This window comes from Puma concolor, chromosome B3 (assembly GCF_028749965.1).
Source record: "Puma concolor isolate L17-30 chromosome B3, mPumCon1.1.hap2, whole genome shotgun sequence".
NCBI classification, from domain to species: domain Eukaryota; kingdom Metazoa; phylum Chordata; class Mammalia; order Carnivora; family Felidae; genus Puma; species Puma concolor.
In genome coordinates, this window is record NC_141672.1 from 647,145 (window position 1) to 660,844 (window position 13,700).

Sequence of the window (13,700 nt, forward strand, 5' to 3'; positions counted from 1 at the left end):
GCGGCGTCGTGCGCGGTGACACCGTGTCCCCCGCGGGGCTTACCTCACCGGCGCCGGGCGGCGGGGCAGCGCGGCCGTGTTCCTGCTCCGCGCCCACTCGGTTCCCGCCGCTTCCTCATGCGGTTCGCGGTCCAGGAGCGGGGTCGGTCCCCTGGCGGAGCTTGCACTCCCGCCGCTCTGGCCTCGCGGGTCCCTTCAGCCTCCGCGCGGGGCGGGGTGTCCCTCCCGAGTCTGCGACGGCGCCGTGGGGAGTTCGGTGCGACACCCCGGAGCTGCAGGTCGCTCCGGGCAGGACAGACGTGCTCTCGGGGTCGGTTCCTCCGCGGCCAGGAGCACAGAGCCGCTCTCCGCCCCCGTGCGTCTTCCTCCGTTTCTGTCCCCAGTGCCCTGTCCTGGGACAGCAGGCCTGCCACCTCCTTGCTCAGATTTCCTCTGGGGCACGTCGTTCCTTCTGCGGCGGTTGCAAATGGCACAGTCTCTTCCTTTCTCTTTCCGACGGGTCGGCAGGAGCGTGCAGACGTGCACGTGGTGTGTGTGTGCTGATCTCCCATCCTGCGAGTGTCCTCGTTTATCCTTCCGTTGCCCTTGGAAATAACGCCGCCAGTTATGTTACCAGCAAAAGCGGGTTTATTCAGGAGTAGCGGAGAATTGCCATCCGGGCCCAGCAAGCTGTGGCAAAACCGCGGCCGGGTGGGGAGCACACGGAGAGGAACGCTGTTTCCGGGGAAGAGGAAGTTGGGAGGCTGGTTTTGAAGCGAGGTCCGCAGGAGGAAAGCAGGGCTGCAGGGCGAGCAGGCGCCTCCCGGGCCCGGCTGCAGGCGCGGTGGGTTTCCTGTAGGGGCCGCAGGGCACAGCTTCCCCTGGTGGGGCCTGAGCCTGGAGCTTCTCTCCGCCGAGGGTTCTAATCTTGGGTCTGTAGCGGTGGGTTGTTCCGGAGCCTGACCCTGGGTGCTGGGCTCCGCCTTCCAGCCTCCCATCCCCGCCTCCCGGGTCCACTTCCCTGAGATGTCCCTACATTGGTTTTCGCAGTTCTAACAGCTTATTAGTGGCGTCTTGTGGACAACCGGAATTCCAAATCCCACTGCTTCCACTGCACCCAAGACACGTGGCCACCAATTGAACCCTCCCACGTACCTCTGGCTCACGTGCTGCCTCCTGCAGGGCCCGTGGCCTCTCCGCCTGGGTGAGCTGGGTCTGGGCGTGGGCCTACGTCACAGCGTTTGACCCCTCTCTTGCTTCTGTCATGCGGGGCTGACACTGTTGTTTGGAGGAGTACCTTACTCTGTGATTTCAGATGTGCAGTGAACGTGTCACGGCAACGCAAATACAGTTTACCTGGACGCTCGTTTCTTTACTGCGTTTGCCACTTCACATGAGATACTTTGGTGCGTTTTACCCCAAACGGGGACGCCCTCCCGAGATACCACCACAGAACCCGAAATGAGGAAATCCCTGCGTTTCCACTTTAGAACCCAGACCACAGGCCCACTTCAAGTGTCCCCACCTGCCCCACTGTGAAATGTCTTTTCCCATTCTGATCTGGTTTCTTTTGGGGAAGTGCTCCTGAGACTTTCCCCTATCTGTGTAACCTGGGGGGATTTACAGAGCAAGGTGGTTCCTGGGGCGCCTGGGGTCTCAGTCTGCTAAAGGCCGAGTTCACATCAGGTCGTGATCTCGAAGTTGATGGGTTCCAGCACCTGCTTCTGGCTGTGTGCTAACAGCTCAGAGCCTACAGATTGCTAGAGATTCTGTGACTCCCTCTTGATTACCCCTCCCTATCATAACCTATCTCTGTCTCTCTTTTTCAACAATAAATAATAAATGTTAAAAAAAAAAAAGAGCAAGATGGTTCCTGAGTGGCTTTTCTGGATGGCTTCTGTCACTGAGGATGTTTTCTGCATTCAACCATGTTGCGACGTGTATCAGTCCTTCCTTTTTAAATTCTGATTAAATATATGTAACATAACATTTACCACATAAGTCACTTTAAGCATACAGTTGTCTGGCATTAACTGCATTCACACTGTTGTGCATCCATCTCCAGAACACTGTCATGTTCCCCGAGGGAAACTCTGTATCTCTTAAACCCTAAATCCCAATTCCCCTTTCCCCTCGGCCCCTACAGCCACATTCTACTTGGTGTCTCTGAGTATGACTTTTCTGGACACCTCACTTAAGTGGAACCCTAGTGTATTTTCCTTCTGTCACTGGCTCATTTCACTCTGCATAATGACTGCCAAGTTCAGTCGGTGTGCAGGTGTGTGTCAGAACTCTCTTCCTTTTTAAGGCTGAATCATATTCCATTTTGTATATAATACATTTTGTTTATTTACTCACCTGTGAATAGTTACTTGGGTTTCTTCCCTCTTTTGGCTGTTGTGAAGAAGCTGCTATGAATACGGGAACATGAATACCTGCTCAAGGCTTTGCTTTAAATTTCCAGATGTAAGTGCAGATGTGGAGTTCTGTGATAGCTTTCTGAGAAACCAGTATTCTCTACAGCCACAACATTTTACTTTATTTCTTTGTATGACAGAATAATATCCCTGTTTAAGGGTCTGCCCCAGGTTGTTTATCCATTCACACACCGATAGGCATTTGCATAGTTTCTACAATTTGGCTATTGTGAACAGTGCTGCTATGTATGTGCACATGCACTTTGTTTAAACAACTGTTTTCAATTCTTCGAGATATACATCTAGTAGCAGTAATGTTGGGCCATATGTAATTCTATGTTTTTATCTTTTTTGGGCGGGGGGGAATGCAAACTATTTTACACATAGTCTCCACCATTTTACATTTCCACAAGCAAGGTTGAAGGGTTCCAATTTCTCAACATCTTTACCAACATTTGTTATTTTGTAGTTGTATTGATTAGAGCATTTTTAGTGCATGTAAAAGGGTATCTCACTATGGTTTAAATCTCCATTTCCATAAGGACTATTGATGTTTAATATCTTTTCAAGTGGTATTCACCATTTGTATGATTGCACTGGGGAAAGATATATCCAAATCCTTTGTCCATATTAAAAATTGGGCTGTATTTTTGTTGATGAGTTGTAAAAACTCTTTATACATTCTGCATAACAGGCTCTTACCAGACAAATACTGTGCAAATATTGTCTTCCATTAGGCTTTGTCTTTTCACTTTGGGGATAGCATCTTCTGGTGTACAAAGGTTTCTAAGGTTGAGAAAACTAAATTTATCTACTTTTTCTTTCCTTGCTTGTGCTTTGGTGTCATCTCTAACAGCATTGCTAAACCCAATGGTCATGAAGATTCATCTCGATATATTGCTTCCAGAGGTCATAATTTTACATTTAAACTGTTGATCCATTTTGATTTGATGTTTGTATATGGTGTGAGGTATGGACACAATTTCATTCCTCTACCCATGGATAGCCAGCTGTCTAGCACCCTTTATTAAAAAGACCATTTGCTCCCCAATGTCATGTTGTCTGCTCTTGTCAAAATTCAGTTGACCAAAGATGAAGGGGATTATTTCTGGGTTCTCCATTAAATCTCACTGACCTGTACGTATCTTTATTTTTGTAATGTTTATTTATTTTTGAGACAGAGAACACGCGAGGCCCAGAGAGAAAGGGAGAGATAGGAAACTGATTGGTGTGCAAAGGAAAGGGTTTGGATAGACCTGAGAATGATACATTTCTTTGACCTGTGGTTACTCGGTTGTCCTGTAACTTGATTATGTTCATCTAAACTCATAGAATCTTATAATAAACATGGTCATTTACCATACTTAAGTTACTTCTGTAAATATCTCATTACTTTATTGGATAAAATTTTATAAAATTATTTCTATAAATACTTATGTCTTCACACTCTGTATTGTGTTCCTTCTTAGCTTGGTGGTTGTCTGATGACCATAGAGAGTAGATAGATGGGATGGACCAGTCTTGTAGGGGGGACAGATTTAGTTCAGTTCATGAAAATGACCGTTTCTAATGCAAGACTGTGGGTCAAGGGGCTGAGATGGGGTGCAAAATAATAACATCATGGGAATGAACTCAAGGCTATTGTGGAGAGAGTCTGTCATGTTTTACCTATACAGTTCTTTCCTCAATGCGAATTATTATTAGGAGACCTGCCAACCTAACAAACTGTTGTTAAATCCACAGGAAATGAATGGAGTCCAGAAGGAGGCTGGCTGGTGGTGGATACAGGGATGGAGCCTGGTGGGCAGAAGCCTGGTCGTTCAGCAAGGGCCTGAAAGGAGCTGTAAATGTTAGGCCAGAGGGACGATGGTCCAGATCCAGGACAGAGCTCTTGTCCCTGCACATCCCAGAGCTCAGGACATTCTGGGAAGGGAGACCCTGGGAACAAATGGGAATGGAAGCCAAAGCCCCAGAGGGAGGAGGAATCTACAAGCAGGCATGTGCTTCCCCATGTGGAAGCTGTATTCAGAAAATATTGAAGTCATAAGTATTTATTTTGTATATCTAAAGTTGGTGTCAAATATTCTTTTCCATATGAAATTATGGTCTTTTAAAAAATATTTCCAATAGTGTATAATTTCATTATAATATATTCATAATGATGTGAATCCTCTATAATGACTTTAATATAACATAAAATTATCTATTATCTACCTATCATCTATCTACCCTCTATCATCCATCACCTATCCACTTATCATCTATCTAGTATCTAGCAATCTGATCTCTATTTGAAGTCTATTCAGCTAACTCAGCATGTATCCTCTTGGCACATGCCTTCAGGACTATGAACACATTTTCTACAATTTCTTTAGGCTCCAGATTTTTAAATTCCAATGATGTCCATGTCAGCCAATCCATTTTCATTAATGTGGTTGTTTTAGTGCCATTAACTTCTTACCTCAGATACTGATGGTCTCTGTGCCATATCAGTGAAGAGTCCCCCACTTTTCTGTGACATCTGTGCCTCCTCCCTGAGTTAACAGCCCCTTGTGTTCGATGGGGATTTCTCAGGAGATGGAGACACCAACCATGCATGGGAATCATATCTGCAGGTGACAGAAAGGTGTCCATGTCTTGGTGTCTGTGCACTTAAAGATGTCGGCTCTGCTTCCAAGCTTTGCAGATGATTGAGGAAGCAAACCACATCAGCAGAGAACCATCAAGATCAGAAGTCTCCAGGTGTGCTCAAGCTCTGCAGGTAGTTGTCAGGTGAGGTTAATGCATCAGTGTGGAAACTAAAAGAAATATGATCCTGGGAACAAGTGTCCTTTGCTTGTTATATTTACAACAGACTGGACATCAATATAGATTTTCCTATGCAGTTATGTGAGGAAGGACTGTTAAAATTGAATGTATTTAAAGACTTGATTTGGAAAGTTTTCTGGAGAAAATATGGATCCCTTCAAATATCCTTTGGACAGATAGAGTATAGTGATCCATTCATTTGTTCCACTCATTTGTGGATCCACTCATTTGTTCACTATCTGATCAGAAAGGTGAGGCCATCACTTGACCTCCTCCAACACAATTCATAGACCAAGTGTTGCCTTGACCGAGGACCAACAAGCCTGTGGATCCACAAACAGATGCCCACAGGTGGACCTGGAAGGACAAGGGGAGCCTGACTCAATTTTTGTCCACTTATAAGGACATGCTCCCTCCCACACAGGCAAACTTCTCTAGATCTAGAGTAAACTCCAATCTCAGGGTGTGGGAGCCCACAGCTCTCTCCTCAGAGAGAGCTGAAGTCCCTAAGGAAGGCAGAACTGTATTCGAGAAACAGAAGAGACTGTAGGGCCTTCCTTGTGCCTGGTGAGAGGTCCCAAAGGTGAGGGTTTCAGATGTCAGATGTGGGATGATGGGAATGGTTGTGACTGCTGGTGACTGGCCCAGGCTGAGTCTCCTTGTCCCCAGGGGTCCTGTCCCAGGTGCAGCTGCAGGGGTTGTGCCCAACTGGTGAGTGCCTTGCACAGTCTGCACCTCACTGGCAGCATCTTGGGGTTCTCCATCTCAATCGGTAATTTCTGGTGGAATTGGATCCACCAACCAGAGTGGATGCAGTGGATGGTTCATATACTATCATATAGTTCACATACTATCCTATATTCTATATCACATACTAGGGTCCAGACCACAAGAGCCACATGTCCATCAGTTAGGCAGTTTTTTAGGCAAGAGGAAGAGGGATAAAGCAGGTGCTGGCCACACCCTTGGAGGTTCCCCCAGGGTTAACAGCCACACAATCAGAACCACCTATAAGGGTGAACAGGACAGGATAGGCCTAGCCACAGAGCTGGCTCAAACACCACAAAGGACTTCTGAGAGCTGAGCATGGGCCCAAAAATTGCAATTTGCCCTTAGGTTATTTAAAAGTCACGAGGGGCATTCAGGACACCAGGGGTAACTGACATCTCCTGGGGTGCTCAGGTTACCAGGGGGAGCTGAGGACACCAGGGTCCCTCAGTTCTGCATGGAGCACTCAGACTTCCAGGGGGATGCTCAGGTCTCCATGGGGCATTGAGGTCACTAGTTGTCACTCAGTTCACCTGGGGGCACTCAGGTCATCAGGAACGCACAGGACACCAGGAGCCACGTAGGTAACCTGGAGGTTCACAGGTCTCCAGGGGGCACCCAAGGTCGCAGAATTCATATCCAGAACCAGTGTTTCAGGGTCAGGTTTCCTGTGAAGCATCTTTCTCATCACGCCCTGGAAACTTCATGCTGACCAGTAAACAGCACACACTGTTTCCTAAACCATTTACAAACACAGATGTCTTCTAACATTTAGAGTGAACAGTCATATAGAAGTGCTGACCTTGACAGAGACCAAGCTTGGGGATAAATCAACTCATATACAGACCTGTGACTCACAAGTACACGGGCCACCATTTAAAATACATGTAAGTGATTTTCAAACAGAGGAGACTGACTCATTCAAGTGATCTAAATTTAATATATTTGAGCAGCTCCTCTCTCCTTTTATTTTCCTTAAGCTTTTCCTTTGATGCCCATGAAGAGAGACCATGAGGAAAGACCCTTGTGGTTGTCGAAACCCCACAGCATCTTCATCAACTCCGCAACTTTCTCTCAAGGATTCTCAGTATATACACGTTCCTGTGAGAGAAAAGAGTAGTTTCTACCCTTCACTCCTTTTGTTCTCCATCCAGTTCAGGAAGCCAGAGACAACCAGTGGGGAGGCACACTGAGTCAAGTCTTACAAAACGGTCAGCCAGGGGTCCATTCTACTGAAGGAGTTAAGGAATCATCCACTGGATCCACCTGTCTCTGCACCTGCCTCTCCACAGAACATGAGGCCCAGACCTTCCTCACACTCAGCTGGACATGAAGTCAACTGTATGGGAGCAGATTAGGAACTCAGTTTAGTGGGTTATTTCACCGCAGTTTTCCATAGTAGCTACACTGTGTTGCACTCCCATCAAGTGAATTCTAGGATTGCCTGTTCTCCAAATCCTCAGCAACACTTGAGATGTTCTCGTTGTGTTTGCCTTATTTTATAATAGTCTTGCTATCAGTTGTGAGGTGATATCTCAGTGGATCGGGGGTGGAATACTCTGATGATTAGTGATGATGAACACCATTCATATGCTGGATGGACATTTTTTCAACCTTAATAGTGAAATGGATATTTACATGTTTGACCCAAATTTTAATCAGGTGATGTGCTTACTGTTATGATTATAATTGTGATGTTTGCTATTGATGTTAAGGAGTCCCTCCTGTATTTTGGATATTAACTCCTTTTCAATATTTTTAATGTAATGTCTCCCATTTCATAGACTGCCTTCTCACCCTGCTACTGTTTGATTTGCCCCCTTTCTAGTTTGATGCAGTCCCCCTTGTCTGCCATGGTTCTCTGTGATTTTGCTTTTGTATCAAATAAATCTTTGTCAAGAGAATGTCATCATGTTTATCCTGTGTCTTTTCTTCGAAGGCATTTTGGGTCAGGTGTTCTGCTTAATCTTTAATCCACTTTGAGATTTGTTTGTGTTGACGTATATGTATGATGCAAGATTACGACCAAATGTCATTATTTTGCATGTGTATATCAACACCATTTCTTAATGTTTCTTTTATTTTTGAGGGAGAGAGACAGATCATGATCAGGGGAGGCACAGGGATAGAGGCAGACACAGAATCCAGGCTCTGAGCTGTCAGCACAGAGCCTGATGTGGGGCTCAAACCCACAAATCATGACAACAATACGTGACTGGAAGTTGGATGCTTAGCTGACTGAGCCACCCAGGCGCCCCTAGTCAACACCATGTTTAAGAGACACAATCCTTTCCCCACTGTGCATTGTTGGAAATCTTATGGAGGATTTGCTGACTGCATCTTCACAATTCTACTTCTGGGCTCCGTAATGAGCTCCACTGGTCTATATGACTCATTTCATGCCAGCAGTACACTGTTGGAGTTAATGTACCTCTGCAATATATTTAGAAGGAAGAAGTGTTCTCCTTCTTCCAGGTTCTCTCCTCTTCAGGATTTTGTTTTTTACTTCCATGTGTTTTGTGGTTACATATGAATTAGTATATTTTTCAGATTCCTTTAAAAAAAAGGCATTGGTATTTTCATTGAGATAAAAAGATAAATATAAAATTAACATAAAAAGATACAACAGAGAAAAAAAGACTATCCCAAATACAGAAAACAAATCAACTTCATTAAAATTTGAATTTGGAAAGATAAGTGAAATTTAAAAAACATAGGTAGCCTAGGGAAATAGGTAAGATTCAAACAAACGCAATCGGAACTGAAAAAGGAGACATAACTGAACTAAACACATGAAAAGGATCATAAAGGACAAACGTAGATATTTATAAGTCAACAATTAGATCACCAAGAACAAATTACACATTTTCTAGCATTATGTAATCCACCAAGACTCTTCCATGCAAAATACAAAAGGAACAAAACAAAACTTAGTAAGAAGATATCCTTAACATAAAACCTTCACCCTCCAAAAAGAAACAAGGCATTATTAAAATTCTACAATATTTAAAGAATAATTAATGCCAATACTTCTCAAACTATTACAAATTGCTGATGAAAAAGACCACTCCCAGATGCACTTTATGAGGACACCTTTATTCTCACAACAATGCCAGAGAAACACACCACAAGAAGGGAAACTACAGGCCAGTGTCTCAGATACACATACATGCAAAAGTCCTTGATGAAATCCGAACCTACTGAATTCAACAGCACACTGAAAGGATCATACATGATAATCCAGTGTGATTCATCCCTGAAATGCAAGTATCCTTCAACATATACAAATGCAAAATTCTGGTGTCCTCCATTAACAGAGGGAATGATTGAATCAAAGCCACCCTTAATTTATTCATAAAATCATTAGACACAGTTTTTTCATGAACAACAAACACATCTTCATCACTTTAAAATAACTCAATTAAAAAGGAGAAGGAAATTACCTCCACATGATCATGGCCACTATGAAAGCCCACACCTGACAGCATATTGAACATAACATATTAAAACCATTCCTGCCACATCAGGAGCCAGGCAATGATGGTCATCCCCAGTAGAAGTATTCCACATGATAACGTGAAGAATAACTGTGCTGCCTCTAACCATATCATCGTGTCACAGTCCTTATTGGATGAAAGTCATGGGAGAAACAGCCAGCCCAAGGACACTCAGACCCTCCTGTGTCCCTTGACAGCAGGATATAAATCTCCCTTGGGAAACTCCCCTTCCCTGTACCAGGAGGGGAGAACCATCCTTAGCACCAGAATAAGGAAGTCAGGGACAAGAAGGTTGTGCAAACAAACCTAGTTACTTGACTAATTACATATCCGAAAACCACACCTTTGCCTTGACTCTTGCCAAATCCAATGTTTTGTTGTCTGAAAGTCACAAGTGCCACCTGCTTTGTTCATTCTCTGGGTGCCATATTATTAGGAAGCCCAGGCACTTGCAAAATGAAATTTATTCTCCCCTTTAGATCAGTCTTATGTCAATTGAATCCTTACACTGGGTGAAAATCCAGAAGAAAAGAAGGGAAAGGCATTCTTCTCCTACAACTGGAAGAAGTACCCACAAACTTTGGCAATAAAAAGATAAAAGACATTTAAATCAGTAAGGAGGAAGGAAAATTATTTGTTTGGAGATGACATGATCTTAAACATAACAAAACCCTAGAGATACCACAAAAAATATTAGAACCAGTTTTTTAAAATGAGGAAAAGAGCAGGATGCACAATGAGCACAATGAACAAAGAAAATAAATAAAAATAAACCACCTATGATTCTACACACCAGCATGGAAATACATGCAAAACAAATAACAAAATTATACAATTGAAAATGGCACAGAATAAAGTACTTGGGATTAAATTTCATAAAGTATGTAAAATAATTCTAGTGCGAAAATGACCTTTGTTGATGAAAGACATGTAAAAATGCACAAGTTCCGCAAATATACCTGTGCTCACTGATAAGAATTATTCATATTGTCACAGCACCATCCACACAAACTAATGTAGAAATGCATCCCAAACCTGCCATTCACTTTTAAAGAATCAAATCTAAGTCTGCAGTGTGATGTATATGCAAGAGGACATGCAAATAGGGCCCTCTCTGTGCTGATAAAACCAGCCCATCACGACCGTGCAGCTGGGAGAGGAGCCCCAGCTCCAGGGGTCCCAGGTGTTCACATTCTGTGATGAGGACAGAACACAGACACCTCATCATGGAGTATGTGGTTGGCTTGGTTTACCTTGTTGAATTTTTAAAAGGTAATTCATGGTGAATGAGAGACACTGAGTATGTGAGTGGATATGAGTGAGAACCAGTGGATGTGTGACAGTCTCCTGACCAAGATGTCTTGCGTCTGCAGGTGTCCAGTGTGACGTGCAGCTGGTAGAGTCTGGGGGAGACCTGGTGAAGCCTGGGGGGTCCCTGAGACTCACCGGTGCAGCCTCTGGATTCACCTTCAGTAGTTCCAGCATGAACTGGGTCCGCCAGGCTACAGGAAAGAGGCTGCAGTGGGTCGCAGCAATTAGTGGTAGTGGAGGTAGCACATACTACGCAGACTCCGTGAAGGGCCGATTCACCATCTCCAGAGACAATGCCAAGAACACGCTGTATCTGCAGATGAACAACCTGAAGTCTGAGGACACGGCCACATATTACTGTGCAAGGAACAGGGTGAGGGGACCTCGCTGGGAGCTCACACGCAAACCTCCCTGCAGGAGGGGATCAGCACCACCAGGGGGCGCACACTATGCACAATTCTGCTTTGTGTTGCCAGGAGCAGGTGCAGATGGAGGTTACAGGCAGGTTTCCTGTCAGGGTCTGGGGCTTCCTGTCCACACAGCAGTTTCCCCAGGGAGCCTCTCTGGACACAGGATTCTGTGCTTACCTATTAACTCTCTGAATTAGATCCCTGTTGTCATAGGAAAACTGCACTAACATGCACAAAAGACACAGTTGTTTGCATTGCTTCCTCCTGTCCCTCAACATGAGTGAATTACAGATTTTCTGAGGCACAACATCTGAGCCATTAGAGGAGTCCCAGATGCACTCCCTGTGCAGCCAGGACCACAGGATCCCACAGCTCCCCATTAACTTCACCCAGCGCTTGTCCCAATCAAACAAGGTGACACTCCCTCCTGGCACTTGCTACTCAGGACGGTACATGAGCTACAGCTTTATTCAATTCCTCTAAAGAAGAGGTAAATCATCTCCATGTATTAGTCTGGATTCTCCTGAGGAACAGAACCCAAAGCACATTGGTTTCCATGACTAAAGAGGTTGGGAAGTCCCATGATCTACTGTCACAAGCTGGAGACCCAGGAAAACCAGTGGTGTAATATGTCTGATTCTGAACTAGGGTCTAGTCTCAGAACGTAGAGATCTGATGATATAACTCTCATTACAAGGTTCCAGAGGGGACCACTGTTCCAGTTCAAACAAGCACATGGGAAGTAAAAATGAGGGAATTCTTTCTCCCTCTGCATCAGATTCTATTCAGAACCTTAATGGAATGGGTGATGCCCAGACAGAAACCATGGAGGAAAATGCCAGTCTCTTCTGGAAACACATCACAGACATCCACAGAAACAGTGGTGAATCTGGGCACGCATGATGCAGTCAAGATAACCCATAAAGTTAATCATGACAAGTCAACTTCCTGTAAACGTGGAGCTCAAAGACTGAAGACTTCAATTTAAATTAAAAATAAAAGAAGAAAATTAAATACATACATATATGAACTATTGGGACTACCTCAAAATAGCACGCTTCTGCACAGTGATGGAAACAATCAACAAAACTAAAAGGCAACCTATGAAATGGAAGAAGATATTTGTAAATGAAATATCCTCAGGGTTACTATTCAAACTATGCAAATGTTTTTAAATTATTTTCACATTATCAGTAGAGAGTGTGTCCATGCCGTTCAGCATACTGTCATGTGAGAAGCAAAATTCGTGTCTTCCACTTTGGTTTTGAGTTAGGATCTCACTGAACATGAGACCAACACTCTTCACAAAACTTGAACCATACAGTACAGTACTGTTAATTACAGGGGTAATGTTGTGGAGACCCCTCTAGAACTTAATCATCTTGCATAACAGAAAATCATAGCCCTTGAGGTCTACTCCTCATTGCTCCACCCTGCCAGCCCCTGACAACTGCCATTCCACTCTCCATTGTATTGTTATCAAATCCCAAATTCAGCTGAGTATTTCTGGAAAGGTCAATGTTCAAAGTTTTAGTTTTGGTGGGAAAAGAAGTTGAGCTTTATTTAGGAGGACAGCCACCCGGAGAAAAGGCAGACTCTTCTCCAAAAGCCAACTCTGAGGGTTTGTCCCCAACCCAGGGGATTTTAAAGGACTAGACGGTACTTAAACAAGGGAGTTCCATGCTGGATACCATTTTCGATCATGTGCAGCCTCCATGGTGCAAGCTGCCAATGTAACCTCAACTCCCCTGCATCTATCTCCCCCTGAGGAGAGAAACTCACAGGCATGGGAGAAGACTACCAGAGGCCAGGAAAGAACCACAATAAGGGATTAGAGGGGAAATCGCCTGGGGCTCACACATGGTCAGCAGTACTTTCTGTTCTCACCAGACGGCATAAGAAAAAACTAAAATACAACCTTGTACTTCACCAATCATGACACAGAATACTGGGAAATGTTTCCTCAGTAAACTCAGAGGAAGCTTCAAAGCAACAACCAAAAGGATCAAATGGCTTGCAAACTAATAGCCAACCAGAATAAGACACGTAAAATTACAAAGCGATGTTTTTCAATACGTACAAAGGTAAAATTGACAGTCTACCTCCATATCCCATGGAAGTAGGAAGCATTGGTCTCCATAATGAGGAATAGCAGTCATCCAGAGAAAGTGACCCAGCAGTACCACAGGACGTGGAATTGGTAGAGAAGTTCAGTGTGTTATAATTGCATATCCCGTATCCAAGTAGGAGAAAAGATGGAATGTGCTGAATAGAGCCGTGTTTCTGGGTCCAATTCCCTACCCATGTCCATGTGAGCACTGTTGACCATGGCCCACCTGACTCTCCCACATCCACCCCAGGTGAACTGATGAGCAGGGTCACCCAATGCCACGCCCTGTGACTGTTACCTAACCCCACAGGTGGCCCCGAGGTGTAGGATGCTGGCCACCCGGTACAGCCCTCTGTTCTGTCTGATGGTCTAGACCTGGCTTTGGTGAGGATCCTCCATT

General features: G+C 44.5%; 1 pseudogene; it reads left to right on the forward strand.

Moving 5' to 3' along the window:
* The first annotated feature begins 10,695 nt into the window (after nt 1-10,695).
* Nucleotides 10,696-13,673, forward strand: LOC147579592 (immunoglobulin heavy variable 3-23 pseudogene; annotated as a pseudogene).
* Nucleotides 13,674-13,700: the final 27 nt, after the last annotated feature.